The sequence below is a fragment of the Alexandromys fortis genome, unplaced genomic scaffold (assembly GCF_014885135.2).
Source record: "Alexandromys fortis isolate MF-2015 unplaced genomic scaffold, M_Fortis_MF-2015_v1.1 scaffold_88, whole genome shotgun sequence".
Lineage (NCBI taxonomy): Eukaryota > Metazoa > Chordata > Mammalia > Rodentia > Cricetidae > Alexandromys > Alexandromys fortis.
In genome coordinates this window covers 4408667-4422099 of record NW_026067961.1, presented here as the reverse complement: position 1 = coordinate 4422099, position 13433 = coordinate 4408667, and positions in this window count along the sequence as shown.

Genomic DNA, 13433 nt, shown 5'->3' with positions numbered 1-13433 from the left:
TGGCCAGGTCTGTTCAGATAACAGCCGGGCAAACTTGGGAGTTTGTGTTGGTGAGAGAAGAGAGTGCGCGGAGGTCAGAGCACAACTCTGTGGAGGAGTCCTCCATCCTGGCCTGAGTGCCAGGGATCAAACTCGTCTTCTGCAGACAGCAGCTTCATTCACCAATGTCATCTTGCTGGCCGTTGAAGAGACTGTGTTATGAATTCTAAATTGCAAATTAATGATCTCTGTAAGCGCTTCACATTGCAAGTACGAACACTATTTTTACTTTTCAGGGTTTTGTTTGTGGGTTACACTGGAGATGCAATCCCAGCATGCTAGACCAGTGCTCTGGACTGAGCTTCAGCCCCAGGTTGGCCGTTTTGGGAACCAAACTCAGGTCCTTTGCAAGAGCAGCAAGTGCTCTTAACTGCACAACCATCTCTCCAACCCCATTCCTGTGTCTTAAGAGCTGAGACTTCGGATCAGACAGGTTTTGAAGGTGCACCCATGAGCAAAGCCTGGTAGATGCTCTGGAGCTGGGGGATGTGGACGCCTGAGTAGCAAGGCCCCGTTTCTGCTAACAACGCAGATCAAATCTGCCAGCAGGCTGGCTTAGTAGACCCTTGGCATTTCAGCCGAAGGGGCTGCTTCCCTCCCTTCCTTCCCTTCCTCCCTTTTTGTTGGAAGTGGAAGGGAGTGATCCAGGCCTTCCTAGGCAAGCCCTTGACCCTGAGTCACCACCTGAGGCTAAAGCTTTTGTCACACTCAAGAAAAACAAAATAACCTAATGGTTTCCCCTGCTAAAAGACTGGGTTGTGAAATCTATCCCCCCAGCACTTAGCAGCACATCCATGGGGCTGGAAAGATGGCTCAGGGGTTAAGAATGCTTGCTGCTCTAGCAGAGGTCCTGCGGTCTGTTCCCTGCACCCGTGTCTGGTGGTTCAGAGTTACTTGTATCTAGCTCCGAGGAATCCAGTGCCTAAATCTGGCCTCCAAGGGAGCACACCAAAACCATGTCTTTGGATGGCCACATCCGTCAGCTTTCCATTACCATAATAAACTCTGGAGTTAATTAATGTAGCGGGGACAAGTGTCATCTCGGCTCAGCGGGGTTCAGTCCCCAGCCCGTTGAACCAGTGTGAGGCGGCCCAACATGGCAGGACGCTTGGTGAAGGGGAGCTGGTTTTCTGCCTGTGGCCAGAAGTGAGCGGGAGAGGGAGACCAGGGCAGCGGCCTCCTCATATGTCCCTCCTCCCCCTCCCCACCTCTGAGAGCTAGCCTCTCCTCCATGCCTACTCCCTAAAGGGTCTTCCACTCTGAGTAGCACCCTGAGCCAGGAGTGAGCCTTCAACACACAAACTTTTGCGGAATGTTCCAGATCCAACGGTTGACTCCTGGGTCATGATGGACTCCTTGTATTCGTGGTATTTAGCAGGGGCCTTCAGAGACCATGTGCTGTTGTCTCCATGGCCGTTCCTCTCTCACTCCAGCTAATGGAACACACGAGCCTCGGTTCTCCAGGTGAGGCCCATGGTTTCTGATAAGCCATGATGAGAACTTTGCCAAATCAGCCTCAACTGACCGTGCTCACCCCCTCCACATCCCCACCCGCCATGTGCAGAGGCCCTGGCTCCCAGGGAACCTTCCCTGTTCCTCCCTGATCTTTGGTCTCTTGTCACATAGCAGATACCTAAACAGACTTCTTTCAATTATTTTTTAATCAACATTGAAAGTAATCTGTTTCCTTAAGACATTTTCACATATACTTTAAAAAACGGGGCTGGAGAGATGGCTCGGTGATTAAGAGCATTGGCTGCTCTTTCAGAGGCCTAGGTTCAGTTCCCATCACCAACATAGCAGCTCACACCCACTTATAACTCCAGTTCCAGGGGGTCTCAAGGCCCTCTGACCTCTGAGGGTGCCACACCTCTGCGGTACAAGACATACATGGTACACAGATGGATGTACATGCAGGAAAAACACCCATACATATAAAATAAAAATAAGTAGATAAACATCTCTGTGTGTATGTCTGTCTGTGTGTGAGGGAGTGAGTACGGGCATGGAGCACCACATGGCTAGAGACAGACAGCAACACCATCTCCATGTTTCTCATTCTCTCCATTTCTATGTGTCTTTCCTATCATTGACTGTGTCTGAATAATTTATTTTATTTATATAGATTTATTTTATGATTTTTTTAAAAAAAATTACACATGTGTATATGTCTTGTGTGGGTGTGTACATGGAAGTTCAGGTGCCCCTGGAAGCCTGGGGACTCAGATGCCCTGGAGTTAGAGTTGTGAGCCTTCCAGCATGGGCACTGGGACTAAACTTGGATCGTCTGCAAAAGCAGTATGTCCTCTTAACCACTGAGTCTTCTCTCCAGTACCATGGATAATTTACCATATATATCATATATATACACATATATGCACACACACACACATTTGAGACAGGGTTTCTCTGTGCAGCCCTGACTGTCCTGGAACTCACTCTGTAGAACGGTGTAAATGGAGACTGCTCATATGTTTCTCGGCCATCCAGACCCAAATAAACACACAGAAACTATATTAATTACAATACTGTTTGGCCAATGGCTCAAGCATATTCCTAACTAGCTCTTACATCTTAATTTAACCTATTTCTACCCATCCGTGTATCACCACGAGGCTGTGACCTACCAGTAAGTTTCCAGTGACTTTTTCCTTCAGCAGCTACATGTTTTCTATCTACCTGACTCTGCCTTCTTTCTCCCTGCATTTAGTTTAGTTTCCCACCTAGTTTTATTCTGCCCTGCCATAGGCCAAAATAATAAAAGATATTCACAACATACAGAGGTAATCCCACATCATCTCCACTTTTCTGTCTAAATAAAAAGGAAGGTTTTATCTTTTAACATATCAACACTACATTTAACAAAACAGGCATCAAACAAGAATTACAGTTACAGTATTTCTTATGGGTCTAAAGTTTCATATCTAATTTATCTTTTATCATAACTAAGTAAAACTATAACTATCTGTCTTTAAATCTATAAAAGACCCCAGAAGGGTCTACTATTACCTAAGTAAAAAGGAAGTGCATTGTAAACAACTTCCAAAACTCTAAAATTGACACAGACATTTCGCTGTTTGGACAGTCACCCAAAGTTCTTTTGTAACATTGGGGCATCCATCTTCAGCCTACAGGCCCATAGTATCTGGCAGACTTTTCCTTGAAACAGAAAATTTGAAAGACTGTTTCACCTATATTGGCAGTTTGTCAGTCACTTTCCTCTGTGTCCTGAAGAATGTCTGGCAGACTTTTTCATGAAGAGGGATTCCTGGAGGACTCTCCCACCTTCTTTAGGCAAGTTCAGCAGTCATCTTTCTGTGGGTCCTGCATATCTAGTTCATACAGCATGCCATCAAGCAGTCCAGGCAAGAGCAGGTTCTTGTCCAAATGGTTAGCCTTGCCACATTGAAGGCAAATTCCATAACAAGTTTCTTCAGTGCCCATCAACCTCACTGAAGTAATTGGTGCTGCCAGAAGTAGACATGTCTCACTGTTGAGAAAAGTCTAAGTTCTTAAAACATTTTAAATGCCATATTCTGTAGTCTTTGAAAGGTTTGAAGAATACCTATCCATCTGAAATATTTCTCTGTACATCTGGAAAACCTAACTAACATGACTACAAGTTTCACTAATATAAATGACTATCTATTAATCCATAATTTAAAATTATATACTATATTTTTAAATGAGCTGTATAAGCATAATACCTTAAACAAGAGTAGAAATATACATATGACAAAACAGACCTTAAATTTGTATCAATAAACCAAGATCCATACCAATGCCGAGTATTCATTTATCATAGCCCCTTTTAAATAAAAACATTTATAAACAATATTTAGGGAATTTGGACATAGTTTTCTCCAAACTGCTTCCTGTTGTTTGTTGAGAAAAGTATTTTTAGGATTTACAGAGACCTTTTGGTGGTGGTGGGAGTTTGTCTTGTTCCATCAAACCACATTAGCCTGGAAGGAATCCACAGGTTCCTATTCTCTGTGGAAACAAAAGCAGAACCTCTTTTCCAAGGTAACTTATCTTTAGACTCAAATTTTGAAGTCAAGATACTTTTAAAATATATATGTTGGTTTATCTTAACAGCCTGTACAATGAAATGTCTCTCCATACTTAGCTCATTCACAGTCAAAAAACTTAAAGAAAAGACAATAGTATATACATAATCTAGACTCTTTGTGTATTTTCCATCTTTATATAGCAATTTTACTCTGTTACTTTTTAATATTTGTTTTATCTTTATTCCTTTAATCCATGACTGTCTGTAGTCTTTCTTCTCTCTTTCCTAAGTTCATGTACATTTATCTAGCACTGTGACCCATTCAGAGGTCTTTTATGTCTGAATCTGTCCTATTGCATATCTGTAATCATTTTCTAACCAGGAGCGCTTCTTCAAATGCTGAGTGGCGTGGCTAGGACTAATTGACTCCGCCTCATTCAACATGGCGGTATGTTCACTGTCAGCTCTGTGAGCCAAGTTCACCATCCCAGCTCCAGGGATGCAACAGGTCTGTGTCACCATTAAGTAACTTGTGTCACTATGCTCATAAACCCCATTTAGCTGCTCCATAGCAGGACCTCCTGAAAAAGCCACAGTGTTCATGCCATCAGCGGGCATGAACCAGGAAGCCATTTCTTAAAGGAGCCGCGCCTCTGCTTGTGGCCAGCTAACAGAGCCTATCTGACAACAAACCAACAGAAAACAAAGAGCACGGCTACCAAGAAGCTGCACTTCGCTCACATTTTTGTGGGTCTAGAAGCCCTCTTTTTTTCTTCTTAAGCTTTTTTTTTTTTTTTTTAGGTCTTATATGGATCTATGGCCTAGATGGTGGATGCCATTTGTAAACAGAGACTGCTCAGCCTCCCAGACCTGAATAATCACACAAAAATTAGACCAATTACAGAACTGGCTATTGTTAGCTAGCTCTTTCTATTCATCTGTGTATCACCAATAGGCTGTGGACTACCAGTAAGGTTCCAGCATCCTTCTCCTTTGGCAGGTACACAGTGCCTACCTGGTTCCACCTTCTTTCTCCCTACATTCAGTTTAGTTTTCCGGCTTAGCTCTATTCTGCTTTGCCATAAGTCAAAGCAGCTTCTTTACGGACCAATGGCAATAAAACATATTCACAGCATAAAGAGGGGGATCCCACATCAGACCAGGCTGGAACTCGCAGAGATCTGCTTGCCTCTGCCTCCCTGCAGTGCTGACGGTCTACCCAGGGCTGTGTGAATGCTAAGCTAGCCCTCTATGAACCTAGCCACCCTGCAGCCCTTGGTGGTCTCCCTTGAATTTATTCTGTAGGATATAAAGGTTTCTCTAATGGGGCTTTTCCCGGAACATCTGACAACCAGGACGGCTTTAATTGCCAGTTGAGAACCGTTTCTCGCATGCTTTGCCTGAGGGTCTTGTGTTCTAACCTGATGTCAGTGCTCTGCAGCTATCAGCATCTTGTAAGCCTCTTTCCTCCCAACATCACCTGGGCAACCCTCTCCCTGTTCCAGTTCTCAGTCTCTTTCCTCCCAACATCACCTGGGCAACCCTCTCCCTGTTCCAGTTCTCAGTCTCTTTCCTCCCAACATCACCTGGGCAACCCTCTCCCTGTTCCAGTTCTCAGTCTCTTTCCTCCCAACATCACCTGGGCAACCCTCTCCCTGTTCCAGTTCTCAGTCTCTTTCCTCCCAACATCACCTGGGCAACCCTCTCCCTGTTCCAGTTCTCAATCTCGTTCTCTGTTAATATTTTTTTTAAGTCAGGCATAGTGGTTTCTAGTACTCAGAAGTCAAAGGCAGGCAGAGCTCTGTAAGTTCAAGGCCAGCCTGGTCTACTTGGAGAGTTCCAGGACAGCCTGGTCTACATAGAGAGTTCAAGACCAATCAGGACTGCACAGTGAGACACTGTCTCAACACAAAAACAAAACCGAAAACCCACAGGGTGGTGGTGTTGCATGCCTCTTAGCAATTCAGGACTGTCTCAAAATAAAACAAACAAATTTTTTTAAAAAGCCCCTGGAGAGAGATGGCGTGTATCTTTAAATCCCAGCATTCAGGAGTCAGAGGAAAGCAGATCTCAATGAGTTTGAGGCTAGCCTGGTCTACAGATTAAATTCCAAGATAGCCAGGGCTGTTACACAGAGAAACCCTCTCTCAATCAATCAGTCATCAATCAGTCAATCAATCAATCAATTAATCAATCAAGTATCCAGCTGTATTTCTGAAGGGGATAGGCCAATAGAAACAGGCCGCTGAGCTGACTCATGGCATTTGGAGCCTTTAAAGCCACACACAGGTTCAAGAACAGATGGAGCTAAGGCAGACACTAGATCTTGTCCTAAAGCTACACAAACAGCTAAGAGCCAAACATTAGAACCAAGGTGCAGGCTGAGGCCAAACATTAGAACCAAGGATAGATTTTGAGTCACTCTATGCAATTCTGCATGTAGACAGTGGGGTAAGATGGCCTCAGTCTGATGGTCCAGGCTCTGCCTCTGTGCTTCAAGCTCCCCACCTGTGAAATAATGGGAGTGGTGGGGTACCAACTCCCCAGATTTTGTGAGAATGCCCCAGGGAGAAGGCTGCAGGACCGCCACACAGTGAGCTGAAGCGGGCTTGCTGTCACTGCCACCGTTGACTTTTTGCCTGTTCTCAAGATGACAGAGAGGAAAGAAGCCAGAGAGTAAGGGACAGTGCATTGGAGACTATGGACCTTGAATTATCTAGGCAATGTCTTAAGGATATAAATATAGTATAATTCTCTGCTATTCCTTTTTAATTAAGAAATATGTGTATGGGCATTTTGCCTGCATACATGTCTTCACTATGTGTGTGTCTGGTACCTTGTTCCTGCAGAAGTCAGAGGAGGAATGTCAGATCTCCTGGAACTGGAGTTGAGTCACCATTTGGGTGCTGGGAATCGAACCTAGGTCCTCTGCAAGAGCAAAGCTCTCTCAACCACTGAACCATCTCTCCAGTCCTATATCATTCTGTATCCTATATAAAGGTCTTTCAATTATCTAAAGAAATGCTTACATTTTTTGTAAAAATTAATTTTTATTGTGGATTGAACCAAGACCCTCTCATATGCTGGAGAAACACTGACTGAACTGCATTCCCAGCATACGGGTTAACATTTTTATTTTGAGACACGGTCCCACTAAGCTGTGCAGGCTGACCTGAAACTCACTCTGTAGCCCAGGCTAGCCTGGAATTCACACTGTAGCCAAGGCTGGCTTTGAACTAGTAATCCTCCTGCCTAGGCATCTGGGATTATAGGATCCTTGAGTCTTGTTAAATATTTTAATGGTGGAAGTTGTCAAACACGCACAAGGAAAGAGACATGGATGTGAGGAGCCTCACCCCACCCCTTCCACAAGAGGGATACTCCCCGTTGGCACACTCTGTCTCCATCCCTAGCCATGGTTACTAGGGCAGTATGCAGAGCCCGCTGCTCTGAGAATTCATGTGTCTTTTGATTATCCTTGGGGTGGAGAAAGAGGAAAAAGATTCCGGACCCTCATCCGGAACAAGAGTCATTTTTCACATTTTTCACCTAACTCTTGACCACTGAAGAGACGCACGTTGCTTCAGCTGTTTTTGATCTTGGCTGTGCTTGTGGATATCAAATGCTTTTGCTGCCAACAGAGCAAACAAACATTCAGACACTTCTGGGATCAAGAGATCAACTCAAACTCCTAGCAGTGGCCCTGTTGCTTAGACTAACACAATCTGCTCCCAGGACAGCACAGCCCAGGCCCTCAGAATCAAGCCTGGCAATCCCCTTCATGCTCGGCCAAACGGTGATTATATTTGTAGAAGATGCAACATTCAGGTCAGGCACGGTAGCACTCACCTGTAATCCCAACACTTGGGAGGCTGAGGCAGGAGGATGGAGCATTTGAGGCTAGCCTGGGCCACATAGAGGTAATTGTATCAAAAACACAACAAAGTAAAACAGAATTTAAAAAGGAAAAAGGAAAGTGCTGTGCTTCAGGACAGACTTTCTGCTGGAGTGGAGAGCTGGCAGGCTCATGGCCAGGGCTTGTGATCAGGCTCACACCAGTTGGCACCTGCTGTTTGCAACAGGTCCAGGAAGCAGGTGGATGCCGTGATTGCTGTATGCAGACTGGCAGATTGACTGGTATCTGGTGTATCAGTTTCTTTTCTCTGCTGTGATAAGATACTCAAAAGAAGCCACTGCAGGGAGGAGGATTTGTTGTGACTCACAGCGTGAGAGAGACAGTCAGCCCAGGATGGTGAAGAAGTTCATGGTGGCGCCAGGCCGTGGCAGCAGAAATGCCAGGCTGCTTGCTCACATTCTGACTGATGGCCATTGCATTCAAACTGCAACATGCTGACAGCTACCCTGGTGGTGGAAGACACCATCCTCTACTTATAGCTGAGGAAGCTGAGCCGCAGAGAGGCAAAGCACTTGTCCACAATGTCACCACAGCAAGGAACAGCTCTCCCTGGTACAGGGCTCTGCGCACCTCACCTCTTTCCTGGCCACAATCAGCCCGGTGTTCTGCGTTGTTCATGTATTTCCCACTTCCTCCACCTTATCTTTTCTCTGGAAATCCCATACTAGATCCCAAACTGCTTGAAAGTGTGAATAAAACAGAGGCGGGATGCTCTGGACACCGAGTACTGCGCAAACACCTCCGGACAGGTGACGAGAGCCACTGTCCCCTAACACCCGTCTCTGTCCCAGATGGAAATGCCTGATGATGATAAAGCCGAGGGATAGTCAGCAGATGAAGCCGATATTGGGGACAGACTGCCATGACACGCTGTGTCACCAGCATGCAGCTGCCCAAAACGGCACAGATGAGAGAGAGCGTCCAGGACCTTGCTGTGCCCTGGTGCAGACTATGGAGGTCTTAGCTTTCCTTCCTGGCCACTCACACTGGGAACTCCTCATTCCTCCTGGTACACTTTCAGATCTCTGCTCTAATCTCCGTGAATTCCTGAGGTGGCAGTCATGTGACCTAAGTCACACTCCGCGTGCTCTGAAATAAAAGTGCAGACAGAAGGCTCCAGGAAGCTCAGGCCCTGGCTCTTGCAGGAGCCCCAAAGTTCTTGCTGGGACGCGCCGAGGAGGAGCAATGCACAACGCCACACAATCTTTCTTTTGGTTGCAGTGAGTCCCCGAAGCCAGGATGCGGTGTGATTCCTGTAACAGGTGGCCGCAGCACTGCCTTATTTATTATATTTACAAAGCCATTCTTGATTGTCAGGCCGCAGCTACGGAAGTCGGAGGGAGGAGGAAGAACCGACGTGGACATTGATTGAGCCCCTACTACGTGCCAGTTACTGCTGCTCACCTGGGAGGAGCCTCAGGTGTGGCCACGCCCAGTTTGCAGCCGTGGAAGGGGAGCTGAGGTTACAAATGTGACCCCCAGCTAGAAGACTGGGCCACCCAAAGCTGATCACAGAGCACTTGTTTGTCCCCAACACCATGAAGCCTGGCAGAATGTTCCAGTAAAGCTTTATGGGTTACGTGACTTCATTAGTTTCTCAAAGATATAATCTCCTCTCTCTCTAACTAACCAGAAAAAAATAACATTTTCTAAAGATGCAAAACAGCTCAGAAGCACGTTTGAGGAAGTCAAAGACACCTGACTTCCTAAGAGCCAGAGATGGACGACCTTGGTATTTCCATTACGAAGCTCCCTCATTAAAGGACGGGATATTTACATCACCACATTTATAACTGACCCAAGTAGGAATGGGTTGAATCCCTGAGACTCTTAAGGCCGAGGGTTAGAGAAGAATCAAGAGAAAGAAGTTGGGAAAAGATATAACAGAATGTTCACCCAGAGACAATAGTTCTCTCCGTCTCTGTCTGTCGGTCTTTCTGTTTCTTTCTCGGCCACCTTTTAGTGATAAACTTTTTAATTCACCAGGCAATATGAAATTTTTAAGTGTGCACATGCTTAAACAATGTCTGGCCCTTTGTAAATGAATACCTCATAGACACACAGAGAGAAACTGACAGCCAGGACTGCAGAACAGGTTCAGCAGGGAGGAAGACCCCGTGTCAGCACCCAGCACCCACATGATGACTCACAAGTACCCACAACTCTAGTTCCAGGGGATCTAACACCCTCTTCTGACCTCCATGGCATGTATGTGGTATGTAGACACACACTCAGGAAGAGCACTAATACGGATGAAATAAACTAAATAAATCAAAAATAAAAATAATTATATACATAAATTATATATATGCACAGAGAGAGAATTTAAGAACAAATCTAAAACAAATTTAAGAAAAACAATTTAAGAAAAAAAATAAAAAAAACAAATTTAAGAAAAAAAAAGAAATTATAACAAAAACTGAAAAATATTTAGAATAATATTATAGAGTATATGGGGCTTATGTGACATATTCCGGGGAAATTTGTACTCACAACCAAATGTGTAGTCTTAAATACATGTCTAAGTGGAGAAAAAAGGCTGATATTAATAAGATAACCTCAACTTGAAAAGTTAGGAGAACACACAAAATCCAAGGACGAAGGGAATGTGGGTGAGAAGAAATTAGGCCACTACATGTTACTACTGTACCACTGTGCTGAGACCGGGTAGCTTGCAGAGCTTAGGGGCTGACTTAGCTCACAGACCTGTCCAGCTCTGAGGAGGACCTCAAGGAGAACGGCACACCCCAAAGGAGACAACACACCTGCAGTCCAGAGGAGAGCCGGTTGAAGACGGGGCTCTGTTTCCAGTGTCCTCTCATAGCAACTTTCTGTCTTGAGGACGAACTCAGGGTCCCAAGACAACTACCTTAACCCTTCCCAGGCAACGTCCTCAAAGGCTTCATAAGTTTTGGCTTGATTTTTGAGGCCAGCTCTTTTAGCTCAGGCTGACCTTTGAACTCCTGTGGTGGAGGGTGACCCTGAACCCCTGACTTCCCTGCCTCTGCCTTCTGAGTGCTGAGAACTACAGGTGTGTGGTAAGTCATCCAGCAGGTCTTCATTTTAAAATCAAGCAAGGTCAGTTAGAGAAAGAAGCATCAAAACCCAGCTTCCTTCATGATCATAGATATAAAGTCCCTTCAGACACCAACATAGATGCAAAGGCATCTTTGAGACAGACTGGTGGTATTCCATGAACGCAAGGGTGGATCAGCTTCAGGGAAAAACACCTACCCGTGTCCCTGTGCTGGCGAGGAATCAGTTTCCTCATAGCGGCCGGCTTTTGTCTCAATTCCTCTAAAGCCCTGACATTTCCCGAGAAATAGAGGCGTCTTTGTTTGTTATTTCACGGATGCTTTCTGGCCACATTTGATGACTGGCTTAGTGGGGTGACTCATAGTGGGCCCTTTGCACCACGTCTGAGTTAAAGCTAAGGGACGACCGGGGTGGGGGTCAGCTATGCCAGTAAGGCCAGCAGTTGATGGGAAGGCCAAGGCTTCGGGCTATTTAAGACTGGCGAGGCGTTGGCCAAGAGAGGAGGTGCCTGAATGAGAGAGGCTGAGGGCGGCACGTGAGCGCCAGCAAGCAATCGTGCTGATATAATGAAGGTTCAGTCGCTGTTGTGGGCCGCAGGGCTCGGGCCCTTGCTGGGCTGGCAGTACCTACCCTGCACACCGCCATACACAGGTGCCCGGAGAGTAAAGCCTTCGCAGGCACGGGAGCTTAGGCTTGGAACCTTCCCAGTTCCAGGCTCTGCCCCGTGCCCTCTTCCGCCCACTGAGTGTTTGTACCCTCTGCTATAACTCAGACTGAAGTGTTCCATGGGGCCCTTTCCTGCCTTCCCCCAGGCATTTTGGCAGACCCGAGGGAGTTTGAGTGGGGAACTCATGAGGACCCCTGAATTTGGAACTCATGCCAGAAGTCATGACAGACTTGGCAGTCTGGAGACTTTATCCTTCATGTTGAGTTTAGCGGATGCCATAGAAGTTCGTTGCATCCCAGAGTGGGTGATAAGCCACCTGCGACTCTCAACGGACATAAAAGAGAGAAGCATTGACGAAATTTCTTGTCTCTGGGGACTCCATGGTGCAGCGAGAGAACCATTTCCTGTAAGGTGTCCTCTAACCTCCACACAGGCATGCACACACACATACAATGAACAAATGAATGAACATAAATAAACATTTTTAATATTTGGGTCATTTTGGTTAAAAAGAGAATTAAGTAGACTAAAAAGGTTTTCCTTATCCTGGTAAAGAGCACATGATCAAACAATATAAATACAAAAACTGTTGTCAGGCATGGTGGCTCCCATGATCCCAGAAAGATCACAAACCCAAGACCTGCCGGGTTCTAGGAGTTCAAAACCAGCCTGGGTAACTTAGCAAGACACTGCTGGCGCGTCCACCCTCGACCAGCAAGGAAAAACGCAACACCCGGAGCTCTTCTTGCAGCAGTTTTCAGGACTTTAGTCACAGCAGTCTATCTCCTTCTCCTTTCTCCTTTCTCCTTTCTCCTCCTTCTCCTTCTTCTCTCTCTCTCTCTCTCTCTCTCTCTCTCTCTCTCTCTCTCTTCTCTCTCTCTCCTCNCTACTCTCTCCTTCCTCTCTCTCTTTCTCTGGGCAAACCTCTCCCAGCCCTTAAGTAGGTATGGGCTGCCAACCCCGAACTGCCAGGTGGGCACTGCCCATAGGTCCACGCATATGCAGGCAGCTGATAATCATTGCGTGATCATAGCATAGGTCAGGCCTTAGCCATCTCAGGACTTGATTATACATCTCCATCAGGTGTGATACCACGCAGCTCGCTACACACTGCCTCAAAATAAAATGTAAAAAGAAGGTTGGGAGTAGCTATGTGGTAAAGTGTTTGACTAGCATGCAAGAGACCCTCTGTTCAACAGCCCCAACACACACACAAAAGGATAAAACAAACAAGGCACACGAGGATTCCTAATACGCTGAGTCCAAATGAGTGCTAAATTTGGTAAGACTGCTTGGCTTCTTGTCAAAGCTCTCTAAAACATCAACTAAGTAAAGCATCAACTTAGGGCCAGCAGGATGAGTCCGCTGGTCAAGGTGCTTGCCTCCTGACAATTTGAGTGGGATCCCTGGGACCCCACATGCTGGAAGGAGAGAACTGGCTCCTGCTAATTGTCCTCTGACTTGCAAATGGGCACCATGACACACAGATGCCTCCCTCTCTCCCCCCCCAGTAAACTATAGGAAAATAGACGGCATTAGTTTATACCAAATGTAGTTTATACCACACCGGCTGGTGACACACGCCTTTAATCCCAGCACTCGGGAGGCAGAGGCAGGCGGATCTCTGTGAGTTTGAGGCCAGCCTGGTCTACAGAGTGAGTTATAGGACAGCTGGAACTACACAGAGAAACTCTGTCTTAAAAAACCAGAGAGAGAGAGAGAGAGAGAGAGAGAGAGAGAGAGAGAGAGAGAGAGAGAGAGAG